General features: G+C 39.3%; 1 long non-coding RNA gene across 2 annotated transcripts in view; it reads right to left on the bottom strand.

Annotated features, from left to right (window-relative positions):
• The window catches only part of LOC141570601 (uncharacterized), a 685,104-nt gene that overhangs the window by 582,331 nt on the left and 88,551 nt on the right, over window positions 1-14,222 (bottom strand). The window lies entirely within an intron of this gene.

Raw genomic sequence — 14,222 nt, 5'->3', positions numbered from 1 at the left:
TCGAACACATTGCTGACCCTTTTAAACAGCTCGCAAAATGTCATTTAATTTTTTAATCTAATTTCAATTATATTGTAATATTTGGGTTGAGTATTTGGTGGAGGTGGGGGTGGGGATGTGAGATTCCAGTCAGGTTCTACTTAGAGCTATGGGTAGGCAAATTATTTGTTTTAAATAAAACAGGTAGCAAGATAGGGTCATGCATCCCCCTATGTTTTAAATCTATATAAAATGAAAAAGAATGCACAATATGTAATAATATCACACACAATTTCCCTGAAGGGTTCACAAGTAGGTGGTTGATTCTTGAGAGAAATAATATGAGAATCCAACGTTCTCAAAGGTGCTGCGTGATTGAGGCAATTAGCCTGTAAGCCAAGCTACTCAAAGAAAACTCATGTCCTAAGCTACCCAGTGTCTAATTTATCCTCCGATTCCATTCTGGGACAGTTCTGAATCAACGCGGGAGATCACTAGGGTGACAGATGTCATAGACACATCACCCTTTTTATCCATTCCAGAAGCAGTTAGTGAAATCCCAACCGTTTCTCTCAAAAGCCATTCCTTAGACGGCTAGCAAGTCAGAAAAACAAAAAAGGTACAATTGTTAATATGAGGATGATTGGATCTTTCAGTGCACAATAAGCTATCGTTTCATCATTCCATCCTAGAAAGCTTATTTTGGAAATTTAGAGATGTTGTCGCACTTTGTTAGCCAGGCTTTCTTCCTACCCACACCGAAGGATAATAGAATTTCATCTTCTAATTTGACAAACATCCTGTTTTCTGCAAAATGGTGCATTGTCAATTTTTAAGCAATGTCTTCATGAGAACACCAGGTGGCTTAAGTTTCTCTGTTACTTGCAAATCCAAAATATCATCATTGGTAGCTGTGCCAATGATCTGAGTAGAATGAGCTGATGTGAACATCAAGCCAGGAAATGAAAGCTCAGCTCCATTACTTCCTTTTCATTATCACCTCTCTTGATACAGCATTCCCCAGAGATTCTGCTGTTCCTTATTTTTCTTACCCTGAAACGTCATATTCCCTTAGTCAAAAGTGCCTGTAAATCATACTCTTAAGAAGTCGCCTCAAAAAAGGAGTTTTGTAACTAACAACCTACAAAGATGAGCCAGTCTCCTCGTTCCCCCCCCCACTTTATCACTGACACCAAACTTTGCCTCCAAATGAATCTTTAGATGAGAAGAGACATAGACACAAATAAGGATGTTTGCCAATCATTTTTACCTTAAAATGTACATTCTGACAGGTACTATCATAAGTGAGAATTCTGTGACGTCTAGCACACGATGTGGTTTCATAAATGAAAGATCATCAATTTCTGTTATTTTAATTACACTCATCCAAAGGTTCTCAACTCAAGGTGTGTACCAGAATCACCCTGGGAGCACTGTAAAGAAAACACAAGCTGGGGAGCGCCTCCCAAATCCCACTGAATCGAATCTGTGGTTATGGGCCCAGTCTCATATATGTTTAAATAGCTATACAGAATTTTTTCTGCTTTCCTATCCTTAATTAAGAATCACTAACCAGGTAAGTAAGTTTTGACATGGATTATCTAGTGTAATTAAAATAGTGAATGAATATGTGCCCTGAAGAACAGAATTCCCACCATGCCTTAGTTAAGAGATAATCATTAAAACTACCAGGAAAATTTAAACCATGTACAATACAAAAGTCGTCTGTAAAAACGTATCTGTAACATTTGTGATTTATTTTAGGTACTATTATAAAATTTATCTTATCCCTGCCCCTGATTGTTTGGGGTATTTGCTATAGAAATTGCTGTTGCCAGAAATCACTGACATTCACTTAATAATAACACACAGCCAGTTTCTGGTATACATACAAAAACACTATGTGGTACCTACCACTCATGGAAGGGCAACATGAGGAATTTTGCCTGGGAGTTACCACTGCATTCCCCAACTCCAAATTTCCTGGTTCTGATTAAAGTGCAAATAAAATAGATTGGGATGTTGGAGAGAAAGCACAGAACACCAAAATCTAGTTCCGAAAATCTCCTGTTACTTTTCTCACTCCTCTAGAAGATTCTGGAAGATTCTTTCTACTTCAACATCTCAGATCCCAAGAGTCCTGGCTGTCCTGTCCTGTGTTTTCTTAGAACAAGTCTCCCAAAGCTTGATCCAGAGAACGCAAGTTCTGCAATAGTTCCTAAACAAAATCTTTCCAGGATCAAACAAGTTTGGAAGATCCAAACGCATGTTAGCATAGCAAGTCTCTGGGACACTTTTGCTATAGAAATGAAACCTCTTTAATCAGGCTTTTCCATTCTGTGAAATAAGATCCTTATTTCATATGATGCATTAACATCCAATGGGAAGCTTCACAAAACACACTTTGAGAAACACAGTAACAGCTATGAATCAAACAAGACCAGATTTCTATCTTTTCTACCTCTGGGAAATATTTTTTTGGAGCTCAGTAGAATTAAAATAGTTTAGCAAAATCAGTAGAAAATAAGTGCACCTGTATTTTCCTTTAGAATGTTGAGAACAACTTGAAGACAGAGTTAATGAAATTAGAGAAAGAGGAAGAGAGGGAAGAATATGTGCCTGCAGAAGATAGGCTATCGATTAAAAGTACAAATCCAAGAATCCTTTTGGTTTTGAAAGCTCAGCAGCATTCTAATGTAATTAACTGTTGCTCCTTTCCTCTTAAGTTTAAGTAAACTTGCTTACTATGCTTAAGGTAAGATGGGAAACAATTTAATTACAGTGTCCAAGTTCCCCCAACCTATGACATAAACACAGCCATTAACATCAACATTCAGATCTCAGTATCTCCAAACTCCATTCATTCCTGTCCTACCCCCAAAGCCAATAACAAAGTATTACATCTTTCACTGAGCTACTCATTACCAAGGGCTTTATTGCCAGCTTCTGAACTAAAATCGCTACCTATATTACCTGAAAGATTTAAAATAAGACCTCAGAACTTCCCAATGAGGTAGATGTTATGTAATTGTCATTTTTCAGATGAGAAACCGGGGTTTAGGGACGTTCAATAACTTGCCCCCGTTTATGGGAGAGTTGTGGTTGGAATAAAGGATTGTGTGCCTTTTAAATACTCCACTCCACAGCTTGAGAAGCACAATGTTTGTTCTCGGTGTTTTCATGGATCGGCCCTGACAAAACAAACCTGGAGTCCTGACTGGAATACTGAAAGCTGTTACTCCATCATCAGCCCCTCCAATAAAGCTGTCATGGCCACCACCAACACTGCCACCATTGCCCACATGCTGATTCTTGCTGAGTTGCCAATGATACTTTGTAAAATAAAACCGCTGCCTCCTTCTGTGTGATGGTGAATCGCATCTTCTTCAGTGCCCCAGGGTGTTCCAGACCGCTACAAGACAGATTTTATTTTTATCTCTCAGACAAGCCTCGCCATTCCTGCCACTGCCAGCTCGCAGTCGCTGCCTCGCTAACCATCAAAACAGAATCCTATACTCTCTATGCCCACCAAAGGACCAAGGAGAAATAGCATCACTGTCCCTTTGGTGTTGGTAAAAGGAAGGGAGGATAAAGACAGCTTCCCTATCTCTGTGTATTGATAGTTCCAGAAGGAGGCTAAGTGGCTTGATCTGAAAATATTGTGGTATTTTGAGAATGGGCACGTTCAATAAACACACACATCCCTTTCATCTATCAGTGCACCCATACCTAACAGGAAGATGGTTACAAAAAATTCCATGAAAGCTCAACACCACCCCCAAAACAGCATGTAGCCCTGAGCCCCTGCTGCTAAGTTAGGCTCTTGCCAGGCTCCATCTCTCACTATGGAGAGAGTAGTCCCTTTCTTTTCTCTCACCTTTCCCCTAAAACATGTCTTTCATTCCGTCCCTCTTCCTATCCTTACCCTCCACCATCAGAACACATTTCCCCTTCAATATGACTCCCAAACAGATCCTTACCCATTCCATCCCTAACCTCTCCCATTCAAGTCTTCCCCAGCCCTTACCAAAAAAACTCCACAAACTCTCATTTAAATCATTTGCTACAAAGAGATCCTTTGAGGGAAAAATGTCACCGCTATTCATATGCTCATGGAGGCTCAGTCATGACTGAGGCCACCGACCCCGTGTGCTCTTGATTCCATTCGCTCCCAGCTCCTTCCCTGGGACTCATTCTAGGTCTTCAACCTAGTCCTCTTTTCCAGCTCCTTCCCCTCAGCCTACAGAGGTTTATTATGCCCTTGTTCTTTTACCTCGATCTTGTGAATCCTTATCTCTTACCTCCCTTTCATTTGTGAACTCCACTCCCCATCTTTCCTCCTAACTATTCACTCACGAGCTCCTACAATGGGGCTTCTAACTTGTTCTTTCAATCCCCACTCTTACCACTTGGTATACCAATGGCTACTTTTCCCTCCTTAATTTTCTTGACCTCTGAGCAACACTGCTGCCCACTCCCTCGGCAACGACTCCTTTCCTCCTGCCCTTCTAGGCCATACACCGTTTTTGTCTGATTATTTTCTTGTTCTTCTAACAAATGACGCCTCTCTGTGTTGCTTGCAGGCTTTCATACTCTGTCTACTCCTGAAACACCGAGATTTCTCCCTCTTATTACTCTATACACACTCCTTGAAAAGATCTCTTTTATTTCATTGTTTCATTTGCCACCTATAGCCTGAAGTTGCCCACGTCTTCATCTCCCACTCAATTGGCTCCCTTGATTTCCAGGCATTTATTTCCAATAGTCAGTTGGGCAAGTTCACCTGAGTGCCCAATAGACACTTAAATGCTGCTTGTTCAGAATAGAATTTCCTTTTCTATCTACTCTGCTACATGTATTTATTTTAGTGAAAAGCCCCACCACCTACCCAATCACCTGAGAAAGAAAACTGGGACTATCTCTTCTTCGCCGTCCATGTCACCAGGTCCTGTCAATCCATTTTCTATCTTTCACATCTGCTCTTTTCATGCCTTTCTCACTGTCACTTATAATTTTCTATCTGTCCCTACTTCATACTTACATAGCATCCAGCTATGAGTATGGTCCCATATATTTACTCTGAACCGAACTCAGGTCCTCAATGTGTCATTCTCTTTAACACTTCCATGACTTTACCTATTCTGTCCTTTTATTCAAAAATTTATCTTCCTTCTTCTTACTCGCCTGGTAAAATCCTATTTACCCTTAAAAATTTAAGACTTCACATGCAAGTTCCTCTATAGATTCCTGACTTCACCATCAAGAGTCCGCTGTCTTTCTCCTTCGTGCTGCCATAGCACACTGAATACATATCTCCATCAATAGCAATGTTTTCCCGGGTTTGCAACTCTCTCTTCGCATCTCTCCCTCTGTAGACAGTACGTATTTCGAGGGTAGGGAAAGAATTGTGTTCTATTCATTTTCACTTCTCCCAAATTTAACACATTGCTCGTCTCCTAGTAGGTGTTTATCAATTGCTGAATAATGTCTGTTGTGCTTTAAAAGAAGTGACGGAAATCAGTGTTAAGAGAGAAAGACAGGGCTTTCTAACTGGGGGGAGCAACAGGGAAAAACAGTATGCTCTCATGGAAAGAATTCTGGACAGGTAATATAATAGATAGTCAGGTGCTTGGGTTCTCTCGCTTAAGCTCTGCTATTATTTGTGTGACCTAGATTAAGTCAGTTACTGTCTTAATGTCTTGATTTAATCATCTGAAAAATGAAATAAATACACAAGTCAGTTATATCCAAGATCCCTCTCACCTCTGAGTCTTTACATACTAGCAAGGGTTAGCCAGAAAAAAAGGGGGGACTGAGAGACAGTCTAGCATAATACTCAGGCCTATCTTCAAAGCCTGGCTCTGTCAAGTACTACCTGTCACCTTAAATAGACCATCTAACTTGTCTAAGCATCAGTTTTCTTATCTATAAGATACACATAATAAATGTGCTTCCATCATAGGAATATGTGAGAATTAAATCAGGTGATACATGTACAGCATTTAGGATACCGCTCAATACACGCAAAGTACTAACCAGATAAAAGACCAAGAATAAACCCAAATTGGACTTCTCAGCTTGCTGCTTAAATGTTGATTAGCCATAATCTTACAACTATGGACATCTTATAAGTCAATAAACCTATGCATACCAAGATAATCTGTATTTTATATCTCAAATTTGCTGTTTCTGCCAAAGAACCAACCCTTCTTCCACACTGCCAATTCAAAGAAATCTGGTGTTCCTTGAAACCAGCAGGAAGGATATTGGGGTTCTAGAAGATCATCTTGACAATTTATCCTTCACCAACTCCAATGAGGCCCTGAAATAACCCATAATCAGTTTCCTTCCATCTAGAGGATCAGAGTGCACTAGGGGAAAGGAGTCGATGCCTTCTCTCTTCCCTGATAGGATGCGATTGATTCATCATAAGCCTGCTTCTTTTCAGGAGCTAGGTAGGAGTGAAAAGAGAGGTATAACTCCAGAAAAAAAAAAGAAGAAAAAAAAAGCGCATTCCCCTCATTTTTGAGACCATCATTTTGACTACTGATACCATCTTCTCCATCAACCTCCTTCCTTTTCTCCCAAGCCACTCTCTTTCAGTGAGCTTTCTGGGAAGGACTTTCACCTCAGTCTTAACAGACCAGTAGGGAACAGAAGTGGGTGGGCAGGCACATTTGATCTCCCTTTCTCTGGATCAACTCCCAGATTCAGAGGCATAGCAACAGGAACCTCTCACCTCCATCAAAGGGCTGACTCACCCTTCAGAGAGACTATGAAATGATCTACCATCTTTCATACATCAGACAGATTCTAAACTTAACCCCTCCATTTGATGCGTGGCACAATAGATAAAGGAGAAACACAGCACTCTGGGCAGGACGTCTTGAGAACAAGTCATGCAGCTGGCAATGGGATCCTCTAACCATTTTTAGGAAAAAGAGCAGATGGGGCTCTTGACATGTGGGAGTCCTGGCTACATCGTTAGAGCCACTGAGGAAGAAAAAGCAGGACAGGAGATTTGGGCTACAGGTTGCCACCCATCCAAATCAGTAATAGAGAACTTGGAAGACATTGGAACAATGCCATTAGTCCTAGCTGCCCTGGTTATCTTTACTATGCCGTTGTTCACCTCCAGTCCCCTTTAAGTACAAGGCAAGTCCTTGTACAAATTCATGATTTTCTAGCCCAATCTGCCTTTCTGCTCTAAAGTGGTGCACCTGAAATGGCACCATCTTACAGGAGGCTTTGCTCCCTGTGTCAGCCAACCCTGCCAGGCAGGCCAGGCCGCTCCTCCTCAGAATCCAACAGGAACAGTGGTAATGGGCGAATAGAAGGTGGCCCTCACCTGCCCACAATGGGGCAACCTTTAAACGAAAAAGCAAGCCGCCTAATTTCTTTTTTCCCCTCAAGGCAGTGGTGAGAGGTTTTGATCTTTCCTGGGTTTGTTTCTCAGCCAGCTCTCTTCCTTTGTCTCGCCCCTTTCAATAAGGTTCTGCAGTTTTATTTTTTCTAACCAGAAAATGTAGTGTGATTCTGTAAATGTTTTCTTGCTGTTGTACTTTTCAGACTATTTTCTTCCTTGTTTTTTGGGGGCCTGAATCTGCCTTTGGTCACACTATCTGCTCCTCTATGGTCACCTCGGAGAAGATTAACCCTTTCATTAAAAAAGCCTGGCCAGGGTCAAACTGCCGCCTGGCTGGGGACTCTTACAGCCCTTTGATCTCCCAGCTATGGAGAAATTATTAGCAAATTCTAAGCCTTCCCATGTGATTTGTTTTTGTAAATTTGTAGAAATTATTCCTAATCCTATTACGTGGCCTAGGGCAAACCTGCATTAAATATAGGCGACTTTTTGTTATGTGGCAGATGGATAATAAAGGAATGCTGAATGCAGCTCCATTCCAAGTTATGGGAATCTGGACACTTCATCAGCATTCTCTTAATCCTCTGCCATGGCTCCGCCTTTGATGAATGCTCTCATTTATGACCACTGATGCCGCTCACTTAATTTCAGAGAAGAAAAATAATACCTAGCTGTTAATGTGAATATTTGAGTTTATGGCTGTACAATGAATAATTGTGACATTATCAAAGGAACATCTCCTTATACATTATTCAGTTGTATAGACCACATTAACCAGAGATTGGAAACTTGCAATTTTGCATCTTCCATCTTCTTTGGAACGGAGACACCACACAGACAAAAGTCAGTGTCTCAGACCAAATTCTACCTGACAATGCGTATCAGCCCGCACTATATTTTGCTCATTGTGGTGCCAATCTCCTATCTCACCAATGACATTTTTTCAAAGAAAGAGGGGATTTCCTAGAGACTCGACCCCATGCAACTTCCATAGCTTATTATCGAATAGGAAAATGTAGCCCTGGTTCCTGCTTTAATACTGATGCCACGGAGGGTGTCTTGAGGGTTCGACTGAAAATTAAGTCTTAATGCTGCTTATACTTTATATATAAACTAAGGGTCTTTATCAATGTATGTTTCCACTTAGAAAGCAGGAGAGAATGTTTGCAAGTCCCCCATGAATCACTGGGTCTTTGCTGGGTTCAGCCAGGCAGAGATCGTTCTGGTACCATTAGGGAGAGTCATGCAGAATCACTTGCTTCTCTGTTACAGAGATAGATGGTCTCAGCTGCTTCAGCATTTACGCCTTTGTTTCCGGGGAGGGAGGGGGTGAAGCGCCAGAGAAAGGAGGTAAAGAATAGGATGGAACATTTTCAAAGTAAAAACTCACTGCATCGTGTTTTTAACTAAGATATGTGTATAGGATATGCACAGGAACGTTGTTGGAAAAACACCAGGCATATTTTATAAAAGAGTAAATTTTATAAGACAAAAAAATACCTGTATCCGACTAGGAATGGCACCACTGGGCTAGCGACTGTTTAAAAATACTTCTATTTTAACTTAGTTGCAAAAATGCTTGGTAAGTAGACTTTGGGGTTAAGATCGGATTTCCCTAAAGGTTGTTTTCTGAATTGCTATTAGGGTAATCCTTGTGAGATCAGTTATAGTCATTGATGGCACAATGCCTACAAATAGGTCTGGGAGACTTGGAAGGTGCAGTCAGGTAAATGAAATCAGCAGTATATGTCTTTTTAATTTTTTTTTTCAGTTTTAGTAAGCCATAAGCTGAACATTTTCATATTCTGCTGGTTTCCAGTCGATTTCTTGGCACAAACCATTAACTGGAAAGAAAAGAATTGTTTTAGCCCATTTTCAGGAAGTTCGTTATAGAAGTACGTGATAGCATTTATGATTGTTCAGTGCCAGAAGCAGGTGTAAACAGGGCATGAATAGTTCTATTCGCACTACGTATGATTTAGTAACATAGTGTAAGCAAGACACAAGACTTCTAGTCAGTTAAAGAGGGCCTCTGGTTCATCTTCATTTTAATATTACATGAAATTATTGAACTGAATAGCAAATTTGAACTTACTGGACAGACAAGGCTTTCTCACCTAGGCCTCCTAAGACTGATGTTGACAGCACTGAGAATCAGGTGTGACTCTTGGAAGCTCTGAGAACGACACAAATTAAACAAATACCCTCAGCTGAGGAAACTGGCAAAGTTACTTCTGTAATGGGTGACTTGGTAAATGCCTTTTACCCACAGGTCACCATCTTGCTATGGTTAATATCTTCAACAGATAAAATACCTCTAAAAACATTCTGATAGCCATTCTACCAGTGTTTATCAGTGGCCATTCTCTAGGATAGGATTACCTATCCTAGAGAAAACATGGATGAAAACCCATGTTGGAACAGCATAGCAACAATATTAAGAACAAATAAATACTGCATCTGGTGCCAACTTAACATAAATGTCTTCTCTGTCTTATCAGAACTGTCTTATTACCAACTGAGAGAGAGAGGGAGGGAATGCTAGGCCAATGACAATGATGGGCATGAGAAACCTGTGGCGTTTCAAAAAAAAAATACTGATCCCAGTTTCCCACCTTAAATTTACTAAATTAGATTTTCAGAAGCGGAAACCAAGAATTTAATTTTTTAGAAGTTCCACAGGGGTGATTCTGATTTGCACGCATGGTTGATAACTGTTCCTCTAAAATAAATGTCACATTTATTAAAGGCATTACGGTACAGGAAAAATGGCATCAGCTTTGAAGCAAGGCAACCCTAGACTCGTATCATGGCATGTCTCTCACTGGCTGTGTGCCCTCAGACGAGTTGCTTTAGCTCTTTACCTCAGTTTCCACCTCTGTAAAATGGGGATGATGCCTTTTACCTCACAGAACTACTGTCAAGTTATTACCGGTCTGGAACATAGCAGGCACTGAACATAATTGTGGCTTTTATGTGAAATTGAGCTGACTCTGCTTTGTACAAGGAGGAAGAGGAAGAGAAAAGGAGGAGAGGGGGAATCAAGTTTGCCAAGTCTCCTTTATGGAAAACAAACAGGTCTCCCTGTCCAAATAATGTGCTGTTACTTTTATCCTGAAAACAGAACAACTTTAAAAAATAGTTCCAACTCTTTTTTCTTCCAAAAAAATGACAGCTTTAAAAAAAAAAAGAAAAACTAACTAAAGTAGAATTTGTTTTCATTGTACTTAAAGCTGGCAAGGAAGAGACGGGGAAAAAAGAGTCTTAACACTTCTTCTAAGACCTTTATCTCCCTTTGAGCAAAATTTGAAAGAATAAGACAAAGCCATATGAAACAGAGGCAAAGGATATATATATATATATATATATATATATATATATATATACACACACACACATATATGTGTATATATATGTATATGTATATATATACATATATATATATATATAATGAAATGAATAAAGTAAATGCCATGTACAGTGGAATTGGGGTTGCAGGCCACAATCAGTGGAGGCTACCTGGGCAAAAAAACATACATACATATATATATACACACACACACATACATATACTATACACACACACACACACACACACACACACACACACACACAGTAAATGTGGCACACTAATAGAGAAAAATACACTCTTCCCCCAACCAGGCTGGCACTTAAATTATTTGGGACCCTGACATCAAGTAAAGCCAATCCCTTGGCCTCACTGATGTCTTTAGAAATGCAGGGCAACCATTACAAGACTCCAGACCCACAGACCAAAATTTTCTTCTTTAATCTAACATGCCTAGTGTCTGTTTTCTTTTGTGCAAACACATCTACAGCAAATGGGTTGGGAAGCTCACCATCTATATCATATGCAATAAATTATACTTTCCTGAAATGTTGCCTCGCTAAAATATGCTAAGAAAGCTGTGAACAATATTTACAAATAGTTCAGATGTCACAACAAAACACCCACCACTCGTGCATTCTTACATTTCACTATAATAAGTGTGGTAATAGAGGATACCGCTCTTAAACATTAGAAAAGTATTCTTTACAGAGACATAATTGGGAGAAATTCTTTACATTTATAGAAAAATCTTTTTTTCCACCTTCCAGAAGAGTCTGCTCTCTCAGCTGTCAAGACAGCAGCCTCAATTTTGCTTGCTTCCAGCATCTCATCACACAGCAGGCTGTTAGTACTTATTTTCATTTTGGTACATTGTTAGTTTCCTGACAAAGCAGAAAACAAAACTTTGTCTTCTGCTATTATATACTACAACTTTTTTTTTAATTGATGCAACTAACAAATGCTGTATCATTTTAGGGAAAGAGAGAAGAGTTGCCTTGCATATAAACCAAATGACCTGACTTTGCTTTAATCTGGGAGGCAAGTGGCAAGATAGAATCATGTGGAAAAGACAGGAAACAGGGAAATTAAGTGGGTCTTCAGGCCTCTAATGAGTAAAGAGAAGGGCCTATTTGATAACTCATTTTGCCTGCCTCTACGTACCATGTAATTTCAAACGAGACAAGCATGAGAAGGAACTTTCAAGGTAAAATGCAGGATACTAGTGTGAGATGCAATTTTGAAAAAAAGGGAAACAACTTACAATGTGAAAGATGTCAAAAGTAAGATATTTGAATATCAGGCATTTTTACCGTGAAAGAGATCCTTCTATGATATATGAGAGAGATCAGGAAAAAGTGCTATACCAAAGAAGTACAAAAAGTTTTCTAAGGCTGATTTTGCTCATATTCTTCATTTTTGTTCATAAATCAACATTGAATATTGCGGTGCTTACAAAAATCTGTAGTCCAGCTACTTAATACTATTTTTCTCTAACACTAAGAATCAGCCACATTATGTTAACATTTTTTGTAAAGAGTGATATAAAGAAAATCACTTTTTTAATCAAGGAAATCAAATTTTTTTCTTCATTGGTTCATTTGCAGTTGCTTTGCTATTTAAGTACAAAATCCTCTCTTCTTGGGTCTGTTTTCTAAACCCCATCATTGGGTTTTTGTCACTTAATTAAATTAACCCTGTATTCACAGACTAAAGGTGGTAGTTGAGAAAGAAAACTGTCAGTTCCTAATTCCCCCTGATGCCAGCAGCCTTCTCTCAGATGCCTTGTTAGTATAGTAAGTACAGAAAACAGAATCAGGTAAAAAATAAATGTGTTTACCTACCATCAAAACACCTTTCAAGCCCAATACACATTTTTGTTCTATTAATGCCAACACAAATATGCAGGCACTGTAGCAAGGGGTGCTTTGAAATATAGCTAGACAGACCGATGAAACGCGCTGCTTTCTCCCTGCCAAATTCCTGCGTATGGGGAGCGATTAAATGTGCCGCCCGCATATTCAAATACCGAATAAGAAGAGAATCTTGTATCTCTGCCACTTAGACAAGTATAATTTCAATGGAAAGATTTATGAACAACTCACAGGCAGTTTGGGGTTAGGTTTTATTTGTCAAACAGCACAAGCCTTCACACTGCATCTGGACTCTGTTACAAAGTCACACAGAGACGGGAAACCCAGGAGAAGGGCACTCATTTTGGCCAATGAACAAGCAAATAAACCCAAACATCAAGGAGGCAGCTTTGAACAAATAAACCACTCTGTGCCAGACGGAACTCACATAACATTACCCAGGAATATAACCAAACAGCGGAAGAGCTACTTTATTGTGGCTTCTTTGCAGTTAGAGAAGTCAACTGTAATTGCAAAAGCCCACAATTAAAATTTTTTACATGTGAATTTATTCTGCCAGTGCCATATGAAATCACCAAAGGCTTCTTGTATGACAAAGGACCCCAGCATTTAAGGATATTTGAAAATAATAACAGGGTTACAAATTAGTCAGAAAACAAAATGATTCTAGAAGATTTGGTGCTGACATTTTTATTTTTAGGTTTTACATTTTTTTCTGCTCCATTGATTATTTCATGTGTGTAGGTTTGTGATTGCCAGAGAGATAAATGGTTGACGGCTGTTATTACACTGCCCCAGTTACGACACTTCCACCCCGACTGCCTGGCTTCAGTGATCTTTTGGGTATGACATTTCAGCTCTGGCCTGGGTCCCCATCAGTCTCTGAGGCAGCGTCCAGGCAATGATCTTTCTGAGACCTGACTAAATGCCTAGTTAACTACAAGGTTACTCGCCCTGAAGCAGGTCACAAAGAAACATTCAAGCCCCCAGATGTCTTTCTTCTGGCCTCAAACAAAGCAGATGTCTTAGATTTTTCAAGGATGTGTGTAATCTATTTGGCTTTGCAATTAAGAAATTATATATTTACCATGTCTTTGGACATTTTGTCCCTGTTGTTTCAAGGGAAATCTTTCTTTCAAGTGCATATAAATCAAATAACATTTGAAACTTTGCAAGGAACGGATGCTTCTTCATATAGATTTAGGATAAAAATGTGGGAGGGAAAACGATTTTTCTAATTTACTGATCCGTTTACTCTGATCACATATATCACAAGATGATCAGCGTTGTGTTTTTAATAAAAGGCAAATCTGTTAATATGACTGAAACCATTACTGAGCATTTCTATTTTGGTATCTACTTTCAAGACTCACAAGCAGATGAATTCACACTAGGCTGAGAACTGGGAGACAGATTAATACACCAGAGCTTGGTTCTTAATGAATTTTGATGTTTCTGTTTCAATATATAAAAACATGTTCACATGATCTTAAAAGAAATATCTTAGTTTCCTGGGAATAAAGAAAAATGAATGATAAATAGGTACCTTAATTGACATTAAGGATATTTGAATAAAACTCAATAGTTATGTAGGTTTTATGTACATACTTACATATATATAACAAATATATATGTGGATATCATATTCTAAAAG

The sequence above is a fragment of the Rhinolophus sinicus genome, linkage group LG03 (genome assembly GCF_036562045.2).
Source record: "Rhinolophus sinicus isolate RSC01 linkage group LG03, ASM3656204v1, whole genome shotgun sequence".
Taxonomy (NCBI): domain Eukaryota; kingdom Metazoa; phylum Chordata; class Mammalia; order Chiroptera; family Rhinolophidae; genus Rhinolophus; species Rhinolophus sinicus.
The sequence above is the reverse complement of the archived record's forward strand: the minus strand, read 5'-3'. Positions and strand labels throughout refer to the sequence as shown.